This window comes from Protopterus annectens, chromosome 15.part0, assembly GCF_019279795.1.
Source record: "Protopterus annectens isolate FY-2018-M chromosome 15.part0, PAN1.0, whole genome shotgun sequence".
NCBI lineage: Eukaryota > Metazoa > Chordata > Ceratodontiformes > Protopteridae > Protopterus > Protopterus annectens.
In genome coordinates, this window is record NC_056749.1 from 647,907,284 (window position 1) to 647,927,959 (window position 20,676).

General features: G+C 37.8%; 1 protein-coding gene across 1 annotated transcript in view; it reads left to right on the forward strand.

The window, feature by feature from the left end:
- DOCK11 (dedicator of cytokinesis 11) overlaps nt 1–20,676 on the forward strand; it is a 1,858,863-nt gene that overhangs the window by 168,256 nt on the left and 1,669,931 nt on the right. The window lies entirely within an intron of this gene.

A 20,676-nucleotide genomic window follows, 5' to 3' on the forward strand; every position in this document is an offset into this window, starting at 1 on the left:
ATTTCATACTCGTTAACATCCTTTCTCAAATTGTGCATTATTTTTCTTTCTTGTTGCAGTGTTACATATACTCAAATAAGCAGTCTCTGGGGAAAAATAGGTTAAGTTCTCAAGCTTATGACGTACTGGCCTTGAAGAAGCTTGCCAGCTATAAACCAGTGTGGTATATTCTACTTCTAAAATATGTATGGAGTATTTTTGAAGGAACTTAATGACTGAATAGTGATAGTAAGGGAAAGTTTACTCCATTGTCTTGGAAGACATTATGTAATAATATATCTTTCAATATTTTTTTGTAATTTTGATATTTATTTTTAGTGTGTGGTTGCTGATCTAATGTTGAATCTCCAGTATGATGTCCCAAGTATACACCTTCAAATAGAATTGGATCAGACATTGCTGTGTAGTTCTCAGTGGTCACCTCTAAATAACAACCTATAGAAAAAAATATAGTAAGACCTCCTGATCCTGAAACCTTTCTGTAGAGTCCAGGTATTCCAGTAGTAAAGAATTATTCTACCCTTTTATGTTCTTGCAGGTAGCTTGTTTAAAGGCTACAAAAGTCAGTATTATATTTTATAACGGAGTGGATCATTGCGGTAGAATATAGTATAGTATCCTCTCTAGAGTGACTAGACTTACCCTTTTGAGTTAGTTGGGGGCTATTTGAATATGCTTTCTTTAATTCCAGTATATACACAATAGTCATTCTTTTTTTCTTAACTAACAATGATTTATTAAGATATGTATGGCCTGCATATATATTCAACCATGTGTCATATGTCTGTCTGCTACTTCAGAAAGAATGACCTTGTACTTTAATTGGAGGCTGAATTATTGGAAGGTTGGTCCTGTCCTGTTTGTTAGCATTTATATATGTTTGCAAATAATAGGGTGTCCTGCTTCTGCCTGTGTTCAACCAATAAAGGATCTGGAAGTAACTGCCACTTGGATTCTAAAATAAATACTGCTGTTATAACATTTGTCAAGCAAGAGAAGTGACAACCACAAGACTGGTTCACCTAGGAGAATGGTATTTGACTTTATGCATAGGGACTCAGGAGGACATAGAGGGGATCCTATAGTTAGCTATGATAGGATAAGGGATTTTGTTGATAGTAAGTTGGGTTTGGTGGAGTTCCAGATCATTATCTAAGGAGGCTGGAGGTAATTTTTTTTTAATATGGAGACATCACTGCCTTTAGAGACTTCATTCAGTGTACATCTATATCTATCTAATTATCTGTCTTTTTTGGGGGTGTGGAGTACCTCCCATCTGACTGGATGCAGAGAGATTGCCCCTGCAAATACATTTGTTGTGTCTTTTTGGGTGTGCTGATGTGATGTTGTTTTGATTAGTGACCATCTAAAGTTTTCAATGTTTTTGGGTTTAGCAATTTCAAGTCAATTAAATGAGATGTGATTATTCATCATTGACCCCTCAGGAGCAGAATTCATCAGGAACTTGAAGTAAATGGAATGCCTGAAGTTTGTAACAAAGCAGCTGGACCCTGAAAAGGAAAAATAATATGCTTTCTGTTATAAAGTAATACATTATCCATATTTCTATTGATTCCCAAGATCTAAATAGACTTATTAAATCAAGAGAATCATATGGTGTTTGCAGCTGAAGAAGTGGTCTCAATAATGCCATATATTAAGTTGCTTTCAGTATTTGAAGAAACACAGAGATTCTGGTAAATAAAGCTAGATAAAGAAGTCTTCAACTTGTATACATTTAATGTACCATTAAAAATGCTTACATTTCTTAGACTTCCATTTGGTATTTCATAGTAGCGCAGCTGTTCCAAAGAGCTGTTGTAAAATAGAGTCTTGGGAGGTGTCTTACACTTGTGGGATCAGACAAAAGAAGACACTAGCAAGAGAAAGTTACAGCCACTAAATAGCTTTAGACAGCATAATTTCAAGGTAACTAAAACGAAATGTAAAATAAGAGTGTTAGGTCTAAAATGCATGAATATCACTCTAGTATCAGATGGAATGAAACATAATACACAAGAAGTAAAAAAAAATTGTAAATACCAAAGCCGGAAGACACACAAGTATTACAGAGGTGTCTAAGAATGTGTTAGTATCTTGAACATTTTTTTTAATTATTATGTCTTCGGTAACTATGCCTTGAAAAAAAACTTGTTAGGACAAAACATAGCTTGGAATCTAGCTATGAACAGGAACTCTGGGTATGTGGGCCAATAAAAAAGTTCAGTATTGAAATAATGTGATGTGAATAAGGTAGATGTCCTTCCAGTAGGCTCTACATAATGTGGAAGAGACCATAAATCCTCAAAGTTCATTTAAAAAAGTCTTTGAAGATGACATCTGTGAAGCTGCTGAGGATGCCACTTAATCTCTTAAAGCATGATCTGAAGTTGAAACACAGACCATACAAAGAACAACATACAGCAGGTATGCTGAGTAGAACATAGTTACCAGTGGTGAATTACAGAGAGTTGTTAAGACAAGAACTAGAAATTTCAGAGCAATTCTAGTTACCAAATGACAGAAAAAGCAGAGAAATTCTAGAAATTTATTGTCACTGACCAAGAAGCACAGTAACTGAAGGAGGTTACATTGAGAGGTTTGTCTGAAGCACAAATATTCTGTGAGGAAAGATGTTCAGTCTTATTTTTTCTGTCGGGGAAGAAATGAGTTATTTCCAGGGCTTAATGTTGAAGGCTGATTTTTCTTTCTAAATCAACTGAGAAGTTGCTTGAAAAGATAGTTGAATCACATCTGAAATTAGTAAAGTAAAAGAATGAACATGAGATTTAATATGCTGGCCAGGAATGTTGATTTAGAAGAAACTGTGTTATGCCACCTGCATAGCATACCTCCGTGACATTCTAAAGGAGAACATGTTAGTTTACTCAGTTCCTGGTTATCCATGGAGGTTTCTTTTTACAGAAATTGTACATCTTATATAGGCAGATTATTATTCCATTTTCCCCTGACGTAATTTGACAGACACAAATGCAGGTGTGATATGTACATTAATGTGTCTATTCTAAATAACGTGGATGCCTATTTTTGTGATATTGTACAACAGTCTATGATATGAATGTAAGGTGTTTAGAAGATTTATACACAAGCAGGATTTCAGGCATAAATTAGTGAGTGAACACATTCCACAGTCTGATAGACAAATGGAGAGAATTATCCAAGCAGCAAAGAATCACATGAGAAAGTGCTGCAGCTAAAGCTGTAAGAATTGTCATCTCACAATTTTGGAATATAGACATTCTATATTGCAGGGAGTCATTCTCTCACCAGCTCAGTTGTCAATGGGCAGATGGTTTAAAAACAAATATATGACTGATTCCTGAAAAATCAATATAAAGCAAATGGTTCTAAGATATCTGTACCTTATCTAAAACCAAGATGTGCATGTTAGACATTTCATCCATTTCTGTCTTGTGTGTCTGTTGTGGTGGTGAGATTAGTCAATTTTATATCACATTTAGTTCTCTTGTACTGATTTAGAACTGTGGACATATGTTTTGATTTCCATTTGCAAGTTATAAATGTTGAGCAAACAGCAACAGGAACACAAATGGTCATTCTTCTAGCATAGACCTGTTTGGAGTATTTTAATTTCCACATCATTTCTGTAGTGAGTTATAATGCCATCCCCATCATTGCACACAAAAAATTATTTCATTATCTGTTCAAAACAAATTTTTTTAACTTTTCACAGGTCCAGAATGTGTTCCCACCTCTCCAATGCAATGAACTTACACTGCCAACATAAAGCAGATGAGGTTGAATATAAGCATTCCAGTTTATAGGGAGTATAGAAAAGTTGTGATTTTTTTCTGTATAGTGATCCATGCTCTTTATATCAGTATTTGATTCCTCTCTCCCTCCTCAAGGTTTTCACTTAGCTTCCTTTTGGCAGATGCAGGAGTAGAAACTAATTTACACCCCTTAATCTGACTCTTTCTATTCCAATTATGATCTTACATGTGTCAAATGACTCTTCATTTACTTTAGTTAAAATAGTCAGTAGTAAATTTTGGCAGATCCACATTTATTCACTGTGTTTGGATTAAATGTCCAAGTTGTAAATATTTGTAAAGGTCAAATTCTGGAAAAAAAAATAATTCCTGTGGTCCATAAATTTGGTAACCTCCCCATAGTTCTGTTTCTGCCAAATTCCTTCACATATTTCCCAGCTCAGGGTAGTAGCTGGTAAGAAACTTGTGTGACAGCAAAAATATAGATAAACAATGTCCTGTTTCCTGAGTTGCCTCTAATTCTCTCACTGCTTCTTTAACGACTCTGTAATTGTTTTTCCAACTACCTCCTTTTATATCTCTCTGAATGTTTCCACACATTACGGTTAAGGGGGGGGGGGTGTTAAAACTCTTGGGAACACATGTTGAACTTGTCTAGGCTTGTAAAGGCCCTGGGGCCATTAGCCTAGTAAACTTCTATGATCCTATGAACTCTGACCTCTTCCATGGCATCCATTATCCTTCCTGCTGTCATAGTATCTAAGCCACCAATTAAGCTGCCTTGGCATAGTCCCTCACTATTGCTTGGTAAACAGTTATAAATCTTTCATTACTCTTCCTTTTTTATCAAGCATTTTTCTCATTAAGTTATGAAGTAAGCATCTGCTCTCAGAATTTATTCAGATTTTATACTATAAAGCTGAAATGTAGGTGAACTAGGCAAAGTCTATGGTAAGGTTGTGAGCTGATTACCATTTACCCAAGACTGCTGGAGCTGGAATATGAAGGCTAAGCCCAAGTGGTCTAATAAAAGTAAAAGCATCTAAATACTGCAAAACTAAAATACCTAGTGTTGATTATCCCCGAAATTGCATGGCAGTGTGTTGATTGCAAAATGTCTTTGTTCGTATAGGGTGTTATATTGTGTACAGTGTAAGCCTCTCGATAAAATTTGTCTCATTCTTCAGTTCAGTGTTATACTGGGATGGTAAAAAAAAAAAAAAGTCCAGTACCTTTTTACCTTTCAGTACACCTTTGAATTAGTTCTAGGTAGCACATCTCCCAGATATAAAATATGTTGCCAGATAATGGGATGGTGGGTAGTGCATCTTATAATGTTTTTCCAGGTGGTACGCTGAACCTCTTGGTTGTTGTATTTGTGCAGTCTGTTATCATTGACAGTCAGGAGCAAATGGCAGTGTGCCTAATAAAAAAGGTCAAGGTACTGTAAGTATGTCAAAGCCATGCCCTTCTAGTTTACAACACATAAGTGCAACTTCTAACAGGTCTCATGCACTGTTAAACATTATTTTTGGTAATTGGTAAGAAGTAGTAGTAAAACATACTTTTAAAAATAACAGACAGATTGAGGAGTTGCAAGCACTTTGCAAGAATGTCCACAAAATATGTCGAGTAGTATAGAAGTTAGTAGGGGGTACTTAAGAAAGGGGAAAAGGTGAAACTATTTTTTTTAATGCATATATAAGCCACATGTGCCTTGTCTGATCAAGTTGTGACATGACAGTTTCTGGTAATTTACAGGTTTGGGATTTTCTGGACTATACATTAAATGAAACAGTGACCATACTGAGAAGTTGATGAATTTCATCTGAATTAGATAGGGTCTTTCCAAGAAAGAAAAGTGTTTGCAGGCTCTGAATAATAGGTTTTAAGAAGTGTACAATTTAAAGAAGACTTGGTTCATGCCATATTTCAACACATTTCAATTAGTGTAATGATACTTCTAAGTATTGCTGTGTTTTTTGTTTTGTTTTTTTGCCATGGTTATGCTTTGTTTTGACTTGCTACATGTTTTATTTTTGCAACTCTGCATTTGTGTATCAGACAGCCATTTTCTCTTGTGTATGCCAGAATTAAGAAGTAATTAATAAAATATTTTTTCTAATCTTATAATAGGGTGATTGTTTGGTCAATGGTATAATTAAGCAGTAATCTGTAGTGTGGTCTGAGTTTTGTTGGGATTTACTCCTTACTGGCAAGTTTGAGCTTAAAAGCTGAAGAGATCAATTTCTGTCACTAGAAGCAAATAAATATCACTGTGATCCGCAGCCCTTGCCAATGATTATATAGCAATAAACCTTTGCTGTATGTGAAGTATGTCAAGAAATGCTCATTCTTGGTACAGTACGGCCCCAATGATTAAGTCTACAAGCCAGGCACAATTAGCTATAATGTAAAACCAGACATAGTTTACTGCTACTATACAGTCATAGAGATAAGCAGTGGTAAAAACTAAGTAGTTATTTAGTTTTTTTACAGTTCATTTAGTAGGGTAGTGATCTTCTGTGGGAATGTGTAAATATGAAAGTGTAGTCCTGTCACATAAATATCATTAAATGTTTTTGCACCAGTTTCGTCCCCTTACCTGCTATACTTACAACACATTCTGTGTGCACAGTTATATATGATTCATACAGTAACTTGCTAAAGCTAGACACTGAAGTTATTTGTAACATAATAAAATAATAAACTAGAAAATTCATAAAAACTTAGTAGATTGCTTTAAAAATTGACCCATATGTGGTAAGACGGGTAGCAAACTGATTAAAAGACAGAATCCATATAATGCGAGTTGTAGGTGCCTCGTCATAAAATAAGAAAGTGGCCAGTAGTGTACCCCATGGCTTAATGCTGGGATCTCTCCTTTTTTGTATTTACATCTCAAATCTCCAAGCAAGACCACTAGCTAATAAAGTCTGCAGACACCCAAACCCTCCAGAATGAACTTTCTCTAATAAACTCTTGGTGTTTTAAAAAATATAGTAAAAGTCAATTATCTGAATTAATTGGGACCTAGGGTAGTTTGGATAATAAAACATATAAATGAACCAGATAAAAAATGTCTAAGATATTGTTTTTTGTGACACAGAGAAATACATTTTTCAACCATTCAGCGATTCCAGTGGACAATAAAGAATATTTTTTACACATGAGCTAGCTACAAGCTCCAAAAACATGCTCAAGTGAATACGTATAATGTTTTCCTATTCAGACTTTATGATTTTTCCCACCTAAAAGCTATGGAAGGCCGGTTCTGATAATTGACTGTTCGGATAATTGACATTCGGATAATCGACTCTCTACTGTAGGCAAAAACTAAATTCTAAAAAGTGTAATCATATCAGTTTTGGTATATAACTCCTCCCCTCATCAAACTGTGTAGATAATAAACCACTATAAAACTCCCTCTCTTTTAGCCATCACTTGACAATAATTATTAGGATATCCTTTTATTTAACCCAGCTAATTGCAAAAGGAATATCATCATGGTGTAAAGAGGTAATCACACCTTATACTCAACATTGATCAGACCGATTATTGAATATAGTATCCCCTTTGGGATATATCTCACTAACATATCAAATGATTAGAAAGACCCCAAAGGTTCCTAACTAAACAATGTGACCAAACAGGACAGATGTTTATAAAGTGTATAACCACACCCAGACAAGATATATAGGGTCTATATTAAATCAGCGAATGCTTAAAAAATGCGAACATTGATTTATTGATCCCATGTAAGCGAAAATTTACAATCCCGAACACTTAGAACAGCGATTTTTTTCCGAGGGAAAAAATTGTTGTTCTACCAAAATAAATAAATAAATAAATAAAAACTTTAAAACATTGCATAAAGTGGGGGGCTTTGCCTCCCACCCCCCACACCCCCTACTTAAATATACCAACTCCGAGAATGCACTACAGTGAGGAAAATGGCAAAGTAATGGAGGTGACCAAGAGATTTTTTCCCAGGGAAAGAAATCCTTATATGCCGTTTTGCTATTTTGCTGTTTTGTGCTTTCAAGTTAGATCAAGACGCATTTGAAGAAATGCATCTTTGATTATATAATAGGACCCCGATATATAGCGGTTTATTTTTGAAATTATTTAAAAGTCTTACTTTTTAAAGTCATGCCATTATTGGAACTTTGTTTCTTTTGTATGTTTTTCACAAATAACAGCCTTGCTGGCTTAACTCATTGTAGCCGAATGCACATCCAGGCATTTCTGCAGTTACTTCCTACTGTACCTCTAGGCATCAAATATTGCTTATTTATATTTCCATTAATAATTACAAAACCATGCTACATACAAGGTATCAGACTTTTATCTTGAAGCATACATGATGGCAAACATAACTGTATTGATATTTGACCTCTGTCAATAACTATGTGTATGAACTGTAAGGTGATAACTTCATTTTTTACTGGCTCAAGTCAATAAAAAGGGCTGTACTGGAGGGATTGAGCCTGCATGTAATTCATCCTGTCCTGTAACCGATGCTTAGATAGTGCAGTAGTTAAATTTGGTACATGCTGCGTTGTCTATGTCTAGTTCAACATATAGCCTTTAGGCTACTGAAGTTCTCCTTATGGGTTGCAAGTTATTTTGCAGAACAACAACTACATTGTTAATTTTACATATAATGTGTAGATGCTTTAGTTTAGGAACACTAATGTATGAGAATGGAGATATGACTACAAATAAGTAGCTGGAAGATTTATAATAGGTCGGACATGTATGTCTGTGTTAAGCTTTGGTGTTGCTCCTTTAAAGGGACGTGAAAATATTTTACATATTATATTTGTATAAATACTGGGTTTCAGAAATTTTGCTTTATACACTTTATATTCATATTTTTGATTTATGTAAGTCCGGTATATATTTTTGTTTGCTGATCTATACTCCTAAGAAACTTGCTAAATATGTGATGCCCTTTTGAAGTGTTAGCAATAAGAACACAGGTGCTGTAATTTTTAATATTTCATTAGCCACAGTAGACTGTGTTTAATTGCTGCTACTGGTCTTGTTTCTGTGGTAATGCTGGATTTACAATAGGGCTGCAGGAGAGTGTCTTTCAGCTTGTAATTTAAATTTTTGATTTTCATGTATAAAATTCTGTGCAGAGCTTTCTAGACCTAGTAAGTGAAGTTAGTGACTGTGATAGTGAAAGAATATGAGTGAATTATCAGGCTTCATTAGCTCAGAAACAGAACTTTGGAAATTAAGGTAAGTGTGAAGGGGTTAGGTACATTTCTGAAATATTCTTTTGTTTCTGTGTTTGCTTATTAGTTCATTTATTTAATAGCTAAGAAATGAAGTAAGTAAAAGGACTTTTTTTTCAAGAATTGTCTGGATACAAAGCAATGCAAATATAGTTAACAGAAGAAACGTAAAATGAGTAAAACAATAACGGAGTATCTCAAAATGCAGTTAATCAGAAGTGCATAAATATGCCCCTAGAACTCAAGGCACAATAAAAACTGTAATTTAAATAAGCTAAGAGAATAACTCAGTTGTAACATTTAGACTGTAACAGTAACATAAAATAATGTAGAACATATCTAATTCATAACGACCTAGATAATTTATGAGCTGTATCTGATTATCATTTTAATTTTACCAGGTTATTCTTAGGTAAAATTTGTCCTATTGCCTTTTTACAGACGTACATTGATTATTTGCATATTAATTTGAGCTACAGTAATTCAAAATGTTCTCTAAAAAAAAACAAAAAAAAAATACAGTTACTAATTTTCAGCTGAATGCGCCTAGAAAGGCATTTTTTTTTATTTGGACCACACCTCTCCATTATCCAGATTTTCATAGAATGTCCTGATTTTTGCTTTATATTTTGGGTCTATTTCTCATAAAATCTGTGATTTTCTGACAAATCACGGTAGACTGAAGTCACTAATGACACAGATTTGAGTTTCACACTTGTACATTTCATATCCTCCAGAAAATGCATCTTAACAGAAACCCATGTATTCTAGTGATTTTAGTTTATAAGAGCAATATTTAAAATGTGTCCCTACTTTTGGGCCTTCGTCCAGATTTCTTGTATTTAAGAGATATGATGTAGACGCTGACCCTCAGCTCTCTTATATCCAGATTTTAATATCATGTTGTTATTCCACCTCCAAGGTTGCCACAGTGGCAAAGCAAATGTCAAAGCATCTCTTGTTGTTGGTTGATAGCCAAGCAATTCATATTTTTGGGACATAGTGTGAAATACATGACTTTGCAAAAATATTCCTCAAAGTGTTACTCATTTCGTAGAGCTGGGATAGATGAAATGTGGTTGAGCAATGCTCCTTTGAATGAATGAAAGATACACTTGCTCCACTTTAGTGTTATTGGTAATGACCCATTAAGTTAAGTTTTATGGCTGGTCTGTCATTTTTCCCTCATTAGATTTGGTATCCAAGAAAAAAGAAGTTTAAAAAAAATGTTGGGAAACTTGTGAGACACTCTGTCCATGACCAGGTCTTTGTTGGTAAGAGATACTGCAGAACAGAAAACTTGCAATAGCCGTGGGTGATAAGTCACCAATTAGAAATCATGAGTGGAATGCGACTTATCCTTGTGGCGGCGGACACTATAAAAGTGTTGTTATTATAGGTGTGCTGTCAAGAAATTCTGTAAATAGATTTATCATTGTCAAGCCTCTCTTCTGTCTTTTCTACATGGAGGCTGAGTGTCCCATGACCTGTCACCACTTCTGTTAATTCAGTACCCCTGCTTCTTCCTTCTTTGAGAGTCGTGCCTGTCTGTACCAGATCTACTCTCACACAATCCATCCATTTCTTTACTGGACATAGATTCCTAGATTCATAGGCTTACTAGGTTAATGATCCAAGGAACCGTTCTAAGCCCAGACAAGTTTTCCAGAAAAAATAATGATGTCCTGCATCCAAATAGGACATTGAGGGCCAGGCATTTATAAGCTGTTCCTTTTGGAAATGGAGCTTAATGTGTTAAGTGTAAAACAAACGATAAGGCTGCTTCTCATTAGTGCATGTTTGTCTCTCTCTAGGTTATATTATGATTGTCAGCCAGTCTCAGGACAGCTGTGTGTACAAGATGTTTATTCTCATCCGTAAGCCATTCTTTCATTAAGGTTGACTCTGATTTGTTGATTCCCTTCTGACTTTTCACTTTTATTTGAACTTGTATAGAAAGTTGTAACAATCTGTATGACAAGACTGTATACACTACAGACATAGACATTATTTGCCCAACTGTGTTTTTGTGGACCTGCTCTACTAAACTGAATATGAAGATAGCCGTGATTAAATCTGTCTTACAGGTACTTGATATCAGCTATACTAACCACTTGCTCTGCATCATTGTCTGCATATAAGAGATGCCCTATTCCTGTTGACTGTTTATTGTAAAACAATTTAAAGCACAATCTATTTTAGAAGTAGACTCATTTCTGTATGCCTTTTTGCTAATTTCTGTCAGCCTTCAAACCCTCTGATGGATCTTCAGAACATTTGTTGTCAGTGTGGTGTGGTCTGAATTCGCACTGTGTGACAGCCAATAGGTTGGGTCTGTCATCTGAACAGTCATGGAGGATCTTGTGCCTGTCCCTATGGCTGGGCATCCATCTGCTGCTGGCTGGATAATTGGACCTGTGTTCATTCAGTCTGAGGTTCTGCATCACCCTAACTCCTCAGATATGGGCCATGCACATTTCAAGAAGGATCCTAATTGTCCCCACACTGGGGGACTACACAATATCATTCCTGGTTAGCAGACTCTCATTTAGGGTAAAGAAATAGGATGCTTCTGTATGTGCCATAACCCCACCTCCCATGCTGGTCGATGTGAACATTTGCATCACCTCAGCGACTTCATATGGCTTCCCACATGCATGAATGCTCTCAAACATACAACACAAGTGTTAACATCAATGGCTTGGAAGCATCAAGCCCACATCCTCCAAGTAACAGGTGGTGGTGGTGTTGTGCAAGGCTCTGTTAATGCAGTGGCAGTTTGGCTGCTGGGAAATAACTGCTTAATCCCCTGAATATGGGTGAACCATAAGTCACCATTTCCCTTCCTCTGTCAATAAGTTTCTGAGCTACTCCTGAAACACTCATTATCTGAGCTGCAGTTAGGGCTATAGACCTCTGTGCCATAGTCAAGCAGAATTAGTTTTTCTTACTGGAAGTTTCAAAACCAAAATACTTACTTTTACAGCTTCCATTTAATAAAAACTAATGTCTTTCGGCTTTTCCCGGTTAGGGGTCGCCACAGCGGAACTCCGGGCTGCTAATGATTGGCAGTGGATTTTTATAGATTCCATTTAATAACTGCTTTAATTTTGTAGAAAGGTAGGTGGTAATTCAGAATGTTAGACATTTTAGGGGCTTAGTGGTCCATCATATATATGCTGTTGATCTTTATAATGATCCTGAGTGGTTGGTTTTTCTCTCTGCTGTCTGTCCTACCATTTTAGGAACTCTACTCAATTCTTGCTTTTTGTCATTTATTTCATTTTCCTGATACTGAAGGCATGGAATGATGATCAAAGAACATCTGCTATGGTGCACATAGATTAAAATTTCTTCAGCTTGATGGTAACTATTCAATGTTACTGTCACTGTAGAAGCCACAGGCAAACACTGAGAAGGTGAAGCTGATGCCAACAAACCTTGAATTGCAACAGTAATTTGACCAAAAGCATTTAACATCCTTCCCACTGGGAATAAGCTAAAGTCTTGTTATTAGACATCAACTTTAATTGCTAAATATGTAAACTTCAGAAGCGTTCCTGAAAGCCACCTGAAAATTAAAGCCAAATGACAATGTTTCTCTAATGGCGAAATTGCCTAAATGTAAGCTGTTACTTTTTCTACCATCTGCTGTACACATCCCACTATTCTGTTCAAACCTGCATCTCCCAGCTTCCTTTATCACTAACCTTTAAAGTCCTCCCATATTACCTCCTTTCTCCCTTCTCTGTCCAGTCTTAAACCTCTGTCCCTTTTACCTGCCTCCCGTATAATTAATGTCACTCAGCATACTGCAGCTGGTTAAGATACTACCTTGGTAAGGCAGCTTCTGTTCTTTTCCCCTTAAGTCACAAATGTTGCAAAAAGTGTATAGTTGCTCTTATGTCCTGCAATTTTATATGTTTATGTACAGGTATTTCTGTGAACGGTGTGTTCTTTGTCACACTGGGGCAGATCCTGAAAAAGTTATTTTGGGATCATTGCTCTACCCCATTTAAACAATTTAATTAACCAACTAATGTGATTGCTCTATCTTGGAGTAATTTGGAAATTTCCTTATACCCAAAGTTCTGTAATCTCAATAAAATTAAGTCACAAACAGCAATTCAACTAAATGTATTTGCTGAATCCTATTCTGAAATTATCACATTTAATAATCAGGTCCTAAGCATACAATCATTCGTGAGGGACTTGGGCACTCAGGTTGATATCAAACTGACTTTTGACCACTGTATTGCCTCCATTGTATGGAAAGCTTTCTACGTGGCCCACCTCATTAGTAAGAGTATCTCATCCAGGGACAAGGTAGTCATAACATCCCTGTAAGGATTCTTCCCTTATAAGACCCATTATTGAGTACAGTGCCCCTTTTGGAATGTACCTCACAAAGCACATGCAGCAGCTGGAGAGACCACAGAGGTTCCTTACCAGGAGGATCCAGGACCTCAAACATCAAACCTGCAACAATAGGCTAAAGGCTCTGTCCCTCTACTCAGTCTCACACAGACTTCTCAGAGGTGACCTCTGTCTGGTATACAAAGCAATCTCAGAACCACGCCTTGATAGGACTGCTGCAAATCTGCAAGTCAAGCTCCACTCAAGTAACCTGTCTGTGATATCAACAGGACTTGTTGGCAGGACAGATTTGTGTCCCAGAGACTCCCCCTTTTGGGGAATAGTCTCCTTCTCCACGACAAGCAGAGTAGCTCATTAAGCCTTTTTAAGCGCAACCTGGATAACTGGATAGGGAATAGAAAATACACCCCTGGGATTCCACCTGTGTCCCTGCTGGACAGTGGCATTAGGTGCTGACTTGTTGGAACATGGGCTAAATTCTTGCCTAGGCTTGTAAGGACCTCAGGGCAAATAATCAGATAACCTCCTATGATCCTATGAAAAAGACTGGTTACTTTAAATTACATATAATGCTTTTGTAACATTCTGCATAAAAGAATGATTATTTTTGATTTCTTCTGTGCGCAGATTAACTGCATTCTTCATCACAGCTTTATTCTCAATTGATAAAACTGTCAGGGAAGGCAGGGTAGATTTTGTTAATGAGAATGTAAAGCTACTGAAACTATTTTTTGCTTCCAAAAAGAGCAGTTTGTAAATTATCTCTGAACACTAATTATTCTGATATGCTTTTGCATGCAAATAAAGTAGGATATGCACAAGAATATTTAATTATTTTGCCTTCGCTATTAATGAGCTACACTTTAATGTTAAAGACAAAGGCTGGACATATTTGTGATGAAGGCTTTGCTCTGGCTATATGAGGCTACGATATACTGTAGATCTCATGTTGACAGTTCCATATCCTTCACTACTAGGGCTAAAACCAGTGAGACTTAGCCCAGTATCCAAAACTTTCCCAGGCTACCTTAGTCCCTCCTTTTTCCCCCATAATGCTCGGTACCTAAATACCCCAGTCCAGATCTCTTTAGCTTTGGTTGAAGTTGGTCGCACCTTCAAATGGCTGCAGCTACTTTTTTCAGACTTTTGAGGTTTGAGCCTTGCTACACTTTTCTACCTTACACGTCAGTCTATTTCAATTTGTTCTCGGCTGTTTTACAATGTTTTGTCAGTGTTTTTAGATAGTTTGTTAGATTGTTGAGGTCACGTTTTTTCCTCCCCCACTCTCTGCTTTTACTTTAGTCATAAATTGAAAGCAGGAGTCGCATTCATTTGAGAAGTGCATGATCACGTTTCCCCTGAAAACAGGCTACTAGCCTGGTCGACAAAGGATAAGTAAATGCATACATACATATATACATAAATAAATTCCACCACAAAGTTAAACATGTTAAATAGGTCAGGTGTATGTGGGTGAGCTGGCTAGGCTGATTTTACAGGAGGATGCAGTATTTGTGTGGCCTTCAAAGCCCACCACCTTAAGAGTGCACAAATTGTTTAGATTAGGAAAACTCTAGGCTTTTATGCAGATTGTATTCCTAGGGCGTCCTTCTACTTCAAAATTCTATGTGCGGAAGGGAAAATTGCCCATAGACAAGGATTCTGTGCATTCTTCCAGATAAGTTAAATCTATTGAAATGTCTGTGGCACATTCTGCTTTGACTAACAGTGTTGTTCATGTGGTCAAGTTTCCACCAAATTTAAAAGTATTGAAAGTATGGCTCCCCTTAAGGAAACTCCCCCTGATAACCTTCCTGTGTCTGATAGTGCTATGTCTGTTTTGGCAGAGCACAAGCCCCTCGCATATTTTCCTGCTTTCACAGCATCTATCCAGGTCTAGGAGAATAGTCCTAGCCCGAGTCCAGCTGGATGACAAAAAGATGTGTTAGGCATTCTTTAGTGTGCACCAGTTGTGGTCAAATGTTTAACCAACTCTGACTCCATAGAGTATAGGGATCAAGCCTATGACCCAGGTAACCTGAGTTAGGTTAACTGGTTGTAGCTGACATTCGTAAAGGCTTAATTAGGCTATGCTTGCTCATCTTTTCAAGGGAAGAGGTTCAGGTGGGTCAAGAGATGACGTATAGTTGGGACTGGGCTACTCATGTAGCTCTCTTGGAAACACGAGCAAAGAATTATAGCTGGACTAAGAGAGTGGCTGGATCTGTGGACATATCCATTCTTAGACCTGGGGGAGCTGCGTGCAGTAACCATACTTCATAACATGTCTCAAACTTCCCCGTAATGCCAGCATGTGGGGGGGGGGTTAGGGCTACAGTACTTTTAAGCTAACTCTACCTGTGCAACCTCAACCTCAAATCCTGTCATAATCAGCATAAGGGAGTTGTTAACCCAGGGCCAGAAGGTTAAACACATGGATGAACTATTGAAATTAATGCCTGCAGATTGGAGTGAGAGGGCTTAATGCCTGCAGATTGCAATGAGAGGGCTTAATGCCTGCAGATTGCAGTGAGAGGGCTTAATGCCTGCAGATTGTAGTGAGAGGGCTTATTGCCTGCAAATTGGAGTGAGAGGGCTTAGCCGGACTACTCTGCTGTAGACATATTGCAGCCCAAGTGAATAGCCTGTGGGAAAATCCCAGCCATTTCTAGGTGTCTTCCATCAGTAAAAGTGAGGACACTTTCTCTGCCTTTCTCTAATGACCTATGTCCTGAGCCGTCTTCTCTGGGCACAGTTCCAGTTTCAGTCATTTCAAGACTAAGACTACAGAAGAAGTTATCAGGGACCTGGGGACCCAGGTTGATAGTAGTCTGTCATTCGACACCCATGTAGCTAAAGTAGTTAGGAAGACCTTCTACATTGCCCACCTTATCATGAAGGGATTCTCATCTAGATCAAGGGAGGTCATAGTCTCCCTATACTCATCACTCATCAGACCAATGATTGAGTACAATGCCCCATTCGGAATGTATCTGACCCGACACTTGCAGCAGCTGGAGAGGCCACAAAAGTTCCTCACCAAAAGGATAAAGTGTCTCAAACATCTGTCCTATGCTGCCCGACTGAAAGAACTCCAGCTCTATTCAGTCGCTTGCTCAGAGGTGACCTTTGCCTAACATACAAGGCCATGTCAAACCCAGATTTGATGAATATGCTTCACCTCAAAAATCTAGATCCGTCAGAGCCACAAGGGCGGAGATGTAAACCTCGACACGGCTATTAATAGGACGTGCTGAGGGATAGATTCATCACCCAAAGACTCCCTATGCTGTGGAATAAAATCCCGGTATATGTGAGGCAGAGCACCTCGCTGGCCTTGTTCAAGAGAAATCTTGACCAATGGATGGGAGATCGCAGATATACCCCAGGGATTACCTCAGTGTCACTGCTCAACAGAGGCACAGCAAAATAATGGGTATAGTTCCCCATACTAAAGGGGTGGCGTAAGCCACAAAACTATGGGCTAGGCTTGTAAATGCCCTCGGGCAGATAGCCTAGTATGAACCTATGAACCTATGAACCTAAGTCAATCCATTATCATCCATATTGACATCAGACGTTTATCAGGGTCAGTGCTGTCAACTTCAGTTTGTCATAATGTCAGCTTGGTTATACTGATGTTCCTAACCTCATCTCCATCTGATCCAGTGCCACTTTCAATATTCAGAATTGATGTCTTAAGTACTGACCTTGGTCCACTTCCTTCAGGGTAAAGTATTCTTTCCCCAGAGTCAAGACATCTGTCAGTTGATGTCATGGTGACTTCCCTTGACTGGCATGACAGTGTCTATTTTGATTCTGATGGCTGAAATCAAGCTGGCAGTTCCAATATTAGGGATGTCTCTCTTAGACCTGACCTTGAGAACATTAGCAGCCATCATCTGCCTTTTGAGCTTGGAGATCCTGACTTAAGGTATAGGTCAATTGCATCCTCCCAAGCTGACAGTGTAGGCTTCCCTGAATGAGCCCCCACCTGTGATGATTCAGGCCATAATTCCTGTGGGACCTCAGCTGCTGCTTCTACAGTTTAATCATGTCTTACCCAGGACAGTGTGGCAGAATCTCAGCAGGATATTCAGGGTGTGTTCAGCCTCCAGTCTTCTTCCTTGAAATCTACCTCCCCAAGGTCAGGAGACAAGGTGAAGTACAAGATGAAGTTTCTTCTGAAGAGCATCCCACCCCAGCTGTACTATCTTGTTCACTACCTGTTGATCTCAAGTTTGGGCAAATTATGGAGCTCAAAAGATTCAAGACAAAATGGACTTCAAACACCTTTTCTGAATTGGAACACATCTTTCCTGAGACTACTGGTCTCCCAGGTTGTCGTCTTGGGTTGTTCTTTCCAGCTAACAGAATGGTCCAGCTGATGAACTAGCTTTCATGGAAGAACCTCACTGTGGTAACACCAGTTCCAAAGAGGCACAACAAGATCCTCCATCATTCCAGAGACTGGGCAAGCTGTAGACTCCCTAATTATATTTGCTGCTCACATGAAGGAGCTTAATCCTGAATCCAAGGCAGTCAGTACTCCCAATGAGGAATCTCTGGACAGGCTCAGGAAGTGTAAGTTTTAATCCTCCACCTTCTCATTGAGGCTGTAAAACTAAACAATTCAATGTTATGGCTCCAGAGGGAGCTGACTGATAAATGCACCTTTAATTTGGAGGGTTTACAAGACTCAGAGTTCAAGACTAAGTTCTAGGTGATAGCCCTAGGTTCTGTAACTAATCATACCCTTTGCTTGGCCCCCAGCATTGTGGAAGGTTCATCTAGGACAGCAGGTATGGCTCTGACTGTTGTACAAACACAGCATATTGTTTCAAGTCACCATATGGATAAATATGCTGTTTATTGCATGAAGCACAAGCTATTTTAAGCTTTTGCAGAAAAGTTTCATAAGATATACAGATTCCAAAGAGCAATCAAAGCTAAACATGTGACTATCACATGACCAAACACAAATAGTCATTGGTAAAAATAATGCAATTTTGAAATACCTCAATAAGCCATACCAATAATTTATTTATATTTATATATATATATATATATATATATATATATATATATGGGTCACCTTCAGATGCCCGACAACGCGTTTCGCCGACACGGAATCCGACGGGACGAAAACACCGACAACGCAGATGACCGACAAGGTGAGAACCCGACGGACTCGGTAAGTGTGTGATCGAGTGAGGGATGTAGTGTTACGGAGCGGACAGGTAAGTGTGCGATAGTGAGGGACTGTGGGTTTAGGGGTGGGTTAAGTGAGTTAGGGTTAGGTGCAGGTAGGGTGAGTGCGGTAGTGTCGGATCTTGGGGTTAGGGGTGGGTAAGTGAGTTAGGGTTAGGGTGCAGGTAGGGTGAGTGTGCGGTAGTGTCGGATCTTGGGGTTAGGGGTGGGTAAGTGAGTTAGGGTTAGGGTGCAGGTAGGGTAAGTGTGCGGTAGTGTCGGACCTTAGGGTTAGGGTTTGGGTTAGGGATAGTGGATATGTTATGTAGTGTACTGTGTTGTTTACGTGTAGTGTGTTGGTGTAATGGTTTTCGGTGTTTTGCGTTGTCGGTATTTTTAGTTGTCGGTCTTTTGGTGTCGGTGATTAGTGTGTCGGCGAAACGCTATTTCGGGGATATAAAGGTGATCCATATATATATATATATATAAAATTATTGAACTTGTAAATCACATAGACAGCTGTTTATATTTTGAAATTTGTTTTATGCTGATGTCAATGATATTTTGCTTGCTCTGTTTTATTAATAATGTCACCTCCTTTTCTATTTTTATCTATCAATTGCAGCACCATGAATTTAGATGTATGGTTTGTATCATTAGTTTTTAAGAGAGTATAAAGTACATTGATACTGAATCCTCATCTGACTTCAGACATATTATCACATATAGGTTCTTTTAACCTGCGATTTGTCTTGCCTATGTAAAAGGCAGAAAATCTTTGGTGTTGTGCAAGAAAAACAAGACTTGTATAATCATAGTGAAATGTTTAAATGTATGTTTTTAGTCAGATCATGGGTGTACATGTTGGTCTTAAAAATACGTGTGCAGTATATACACTTATTACAAGAAAAAGTACATTTTCTCTGACTAACCTTTCCATTTATGTAATTATATTGCTCATCTTAGTAACAAAGTTGTTTTGAATTCCACGAATGTTTATAGCCAAATAATAGATATTTGAGTATAACATTTCTTGATGTGTTCAATAACTTTAAAGTATGCCATGTTTCACTTACCATCTTATTAACATTATTGGTTTATCTGTTGTGTGTAAGAATAAATAAATAGTACTTATGTCTGAAATTAGAAGAGGACTTAGTAACAATGCACTTTATGGACACTTAAAAATGATGATATAAGGCATACATTTAAATTCATGGTGCAGATGACTCCACCATCATCTGCTCTTCAACCTCCTTCACGCATTTATAACAGACAATCCAACAAACATTTACTTTAATTGAAATCTGGCTTACTAATGTCCAACACCTACTCAATGCCCCCCAAATAAGCTCCTTCTCTTTAGTCCTAAAGCCCACTACCCAGATAAAGCCATTTTCAAGATATATTCCATAAACAATATGGAAATAGAAGTGGTTCTTTATACTAAACAATTAGGAGTTATAATACATGATAATCTTAAGTTTGACCTCTGCATCCAAAGTAGCATAAACTCACCAGAAACTTGGAGTGCTGTACAGGAACAAAAACATTATGAACACATCCTCCAAAATGACTGTGGCCAGAACTTATCTCCTTCTCATTCTACTTTATGGGGCCGCAGTTCTTGCCAACCTAGAGTTCTACCTAAAAGTAAAACTTGAAAGTTGCTATAACAAAACAGCCAAATTTGTTATCAAAGTAACTTCCATCACCAATCACTGTTTGGTACTTCACTCCCTTAAGTGGGTCAAAAGCCCCGATCAACTGTCCTTCCTCAATAACAAACCTGCAGCCTGTCTAGCCCTTAGCACCTTATTTAATATGTACTTCCCCAGAAGAATTCTTAGAGCAGAAGATAAACGACTCCTCACATTAAATAAACCTACCAAATCCACTCATCAAATCCATACTTATACACATAGCAGTTAGAAATATCTCTAACCTGGCCTCCTTGAAATACTGTCTAACGAATTCTTATCCAAATATTGGATCTGCTCCTGCTCTAATCCAGGCTGAGCTGAGGGCATTTCTCCTCCTCCTTCCTACTTCCTCCTCCACTTTCTTCATAGTTCATCACTCGACAAACTGACTTTTCATTGTTCTTT